The sequence below is a fragment of the Silene latifolia genome, chromosome X (genome assembly GCF_048544455.1).
Source record: "Silene latifolia isolate original U9 population chromosome X, ASM4854445v1, whole genome shotgun sequence".
NCBI lineage: Eukaryota > Viridiplantae > Streptophyta > Magnoliopsida > Caryophyllales > Caryophyllaceae > Silene > Silene latifolia.
The window spans coordinates 124,418,391-124,422,988 of NC_133537.1; the positions used below are offsets into that span (position 1 = coordinate 124,418,391).

At 39.1% G+C, this 4,598-nt stretch overlaps 1 non-coding gene across 1 annotated transcript; it reads right to left on the reverse strand.

Annotated features, from left to right (window-relative positions):
* Positions 1-2,097: 2,097 nt before the first annotated feature.
* LOC141624349 (small nucleolar RNA R71) lies at positions 2,098-2,204 on the reverse strand. The gene has a single exon (XR_012534156.1). It is a non-coding gene; the product is annotated as a small nucleolar RNA R71 (small nucleolar RNA).
* Between the last annotated feature and the right edge of the window lie 2,394 nt (positions 2,205-4,598).

Below are 4,598 nucleotides of genomic sequence, written 5' to 3' on the forward strand. Positions count from 1 at the left end.
GGGCGGATTGTGGTGGTTTTGGACGAGCGGCCTTGTGAGGAAGATGCTCGGATTGCTTGTCTTGGACTGGCGGATTGTGGGCAATCCGCTCGTCCCGTGCTCTGGACGCTCGGATTGTGTCACAGCTATTTCGTCTTCTGCATGTTTTATGAAGGATGCGCATACCTCGGGAAAGACTAGCAAACGCATATTTTTCTGAGAGGAGCGATTCCTCAAGGACTTAATCGTCATTTAAGCCCTTAGTAAACCCTAATTTGTGTACCTAATCCCCACTATAAATACCCCATTAGTCTAATTAGATTATCATGTTCTTCTTAGCAATCTCTAGTGTAGTTTATATCAATTTAATCTCTCTTTAATCTTGTAATCAACTTTTAATCAAGTCTTAATACAAATCTCATTTCCTTAATCTCTCTTTTGTTCATCTTTCATTTTGGGTAATTGAAGATTATTTGGGTTATTATTGGGAGATTGACAACCTTCCAGTAAATCATCAAGTACTTCTATTATTCTTTGCTTTATTATTGGAATCATTAGTAGGTATAATTCTCTTAATCCCTTTTTAATTATTGTTAATTATCTTCATTTATTCATCATGTTTTACTTTGTTGGTATGATTGACAACCTTGCTAGCATGTTCAACATGATAATGAGTGAGTAGTTTCCTTAGCTAGGGTTAATGGGTAATTCGGGAAAATCAACATGGGGGATGATTCATGCTTAAATTAATATCTTTTCATAGTTTATTTGCTTGCTTGTTGTGATCTTAACTTATGCACATGTTATGTTTGATGAAATGCGAGCCTATGAATCCTTGCATTTTTTACCCATCACCTATCTTTTCAATGAGACTTGTAAGACATAAACCAACTCGAGTCTCATTAGACCATGCATATAGTTGAGTAGGGAAGATTAAGTCGACTTGTAGGTGTTGTACAATCTAATCGATTCGGCTCCGGGACCCAAACTTTCCTAGGATTGTAAGACATAAACCAACTCGATCCATCACAACAATAATTGCTTGCTTATCTTATAATTTGAGAATATGTTTGTATGATCAATTCCCATGAATCCCCTATGACCCCATGACACCCTAGTGCCTTTTATCAATTGTTTACATCCCTTTTTAATCATCTTGCTTGTTTACTTTCATTGCTATTTAGTTTATTGATCTTCTATTCAAACCCCAAATTGTGACACCCCTAGACACCGCTAGTTGCAATTGAAAATCTCATCTCAATTCCCGTCCCTTGGGATCCGACCTTTACTTGCCTCTTTACTAAATGTAGAGTTGTTTGTGGAGTTATAAATAGTGTTTTGGTCTAGGTGCTCCTAACGACAAGTACCGAAAACTAAACCTCTCAAGAGAGTCCGACCAAAAATGGCGCCGTTGCCGGGGACGGTGTTAACTTGATTTAGATTTTCTTAAATTGTTATTAGTTGTGTCTTTCTTTGCCTTGGGGAAGTAAAACTCCTCAAGGTTTGTTCTAACTATTTTCAAGTTGTTTGATATTTTGCATGTCTAGAAGATCACAAGGTAACTTGTTACCCTTTGATCACGAAATTGAAAGGACTTTGACAAACAATAGAAGACTTGCTAGAGGAACTTTGAGAGGTATTGGTGAGGTTGTAGATATTCAACCAAACACTATTGAGTTCATCAACCCTTTTGCAAGAGAAGGTGAGAAGAACCCAACACAAAATCCAACACAAAATCAACCCACAATGCCTAAATTTTCATCACATTCCGTACCAACCGAGGAGAACCTACCCAATGGTACTCCCACACCACAACACTTAACCGGAAATTTCATTGCCAAATCCGCATTTATCCAATTAGTCAAAAGAATCCAATTTGGGGGGATGCCTAGTGAAGACCCTCACTCTCACATGGAGACTTTTTGTGACTATTGTGATGCGATTTCTCAAACCGGTGTAACTCAAAACCAAATTCGATGGGTCTTATTTCCTTTTTCTCTAATTGGCACCGCAAAACAATGGTTGAAAGGCCTTGATAAGGCTACTCTCAGAATTGACTCTTGGAAGAAATTGGCTCTAGCTTTCTACAAAAAGTTCTACCCACCGGAAAAGACTAATATGCTAAGAGCTCAAATTACGGGCTTTAAGCAAAAAGATGAAGAATCCTTGTATGAAGCTTGGGAGCGATTCAAAGGAATTTGTCGCTCATGTCCTCATCATGGACTTAGCGAGTGGTTCTTGCTACAACAATTTTGGAATGGTCTTTATGAAGACTCAAGAAACATTCTCAACATGGGATCAAATGGTATGTTAACCGAAGTTGACGATAATCAAATTTGGAACAAGATTGAGGAAATGGCGATCCATAATTCACAATATAGTAGACCTCGCAAGGCTACTAGAGGAGGAAAGCATGAAGTGGACTCTATTCCTCAATTGGGTGCTCAACTTAGTTCTCACATTGATACCATCAATTTGAAGTTCGAAAAAGCTATGGCTAGACTTGAAGAAGCCTCCAAGTCACCAAAGCATCATGTTAATGCTATGACGGCATCTTCATCAATCCCAAGTGGGATATGTGAGAATTGTGGAACTTTGGGACATGACCAAAGTGAATGTAGGGGAACAAATGAACAAGTAAATGCTTTTCAAGCATACAAAAGTGGTACCCTTATTCAAATTATTACAATGAACACACCAAATTCCACCCAAATCTCTCATACAAAAGCCAAAATGTTCAAAACCCTCAACCAACATACACCCCACCTCCCATGAGAAACCAAAATCAAAGACCCTTTTACAACCAAAACCAAGTTTACCAAAATCAAACTTCATACAATCAACAAAATGACCAAGGTTTTGATGTTCAAAAAGCGGTCTCTAAATGCAAAAGAATCAACAAGATTTTTTCACTCAAATGCAAAAGGATAGTCAAGCAAAGGAAATCACCATGAACAACATCCTAGCCCACACCAAAATGTTGAAAACCCAATTGACTCAACTAGCATCTTCAAGCTCACAAAGACAAAAGGGGCAATTACCACCTCAAAGTAATCCCCCGAGACATGAAACGGTTAGTGCCATCCACTTGAGGAGTGGTACGAGATATGAAGCACAAAAGAAGCAAGTTGAGGATGAAGTGGTGGAAGCTAGTGACAAAGAAGAAGTTATGCAAAACTCCAAGGATGGAGAACCATCAAAAGAAGAAGTTTCAAAGAAAAATGAAGACAAGGCCAAGGAGAAGGAACCCATTGTGATTAGACTTCCTTTTCCAAGTCGTCAAGCCAAGCCCAAATTTCATGACCAACTTGGAAAATTTATGGAAATTGTGAAGAATTTGGAAGTCTCGATTCCTTTCACGGAATTAATCAATCACGTGTCGGCCTATGCAAAGTACATGAAAGACATCCTTACGAAAAAGAAGTCAATCCGGAAGCTTGAGACTATCGCCTTCACTAAGGTGAGTAGTGCAATCCTTCAAGGGAGTTCACCTCCGAAGCTTAAAGATCCGGGAAGCTTCTCAATACCGTGTACCATTGGCGACACAACGATCAACAAATCCCTATGTGATCTAGGGGCTAGTGTGAGTGTTATGCCGTATTCGGTAAGTAAAAGGTTAGGGATGGGAGAGCTTAAATGTACCAATATCACACTCCAAATGGCCGATATATCGACGAAGACACCATTAGGGATATGGGAAGATGTTCCCGTAAGAGTTGGGAAATTTTTCATCCCGGTGGACTTTGTCATTGTTGACATGGAAGAAGACTCCAATATTCCAATCATTCTAGGAAGACCATTCTTGCACACCACGGGTGCGGTGATAGATGTGAAGCATGGAGAGCTCACTCTAGAAGTGGGATATGAGAGAATAACTTCCAATCTTGACAAGACCATGAGAGCTCCCCGTTTGCATGAACCATGTTTTATGGTTGATCATTATAGCCGGAAGGATGAGAGGAAGAAGTCGGAATTCCAATGGAAGAAGAAAGTTGATGATGCTCCATCAAAAGAGCAAGTGAATTGTAACAAAGAGAGCTTGAAAATATCACCCATGACAAGTGAAGAGGATGGCCTCATTGGCCAAGACAAGAAAGGAGGAGAGTTGTCTCTATCAACTCAAGAGATTTTTAATGATCTAGTAGACGAAGTTTATGGTCTTTGGGACGATGAGTTTGAAGGGATTTTCAATCCCTACATTGGTAATGCTATCGATCAAGACCAACATGAAGGACAACAAGTGCAAAGATCTATTGAGGATCTTTATCATGATAATGAACAAGCTTTTGACTACTTCTTCAAGGTGTTGAGTAACATCAACAACACTTTGGACATGCCCTCATGACATCTCTCTAAGAATGAGAGTTTGGTGGAGTCCTCTCCAAACCACCATTTGTAAATATTTCTAACTCCCTAACTTGCATTTTAATTCTTACATTGCATTTTTGTCGTTTTTGGATTTTTTGTGCCTTGATCAAGATATTCATCATTTTTGAGAGAAGTGAGGGAGGTACTAATGATTTTATTGATGTGTAGTGCTTTAACTTAGTGTGGGGATAGTAATTGCCTAGGATATTCATGCCTTTGTAGTGCCCCTACAATGAAAAACACGGGATTTG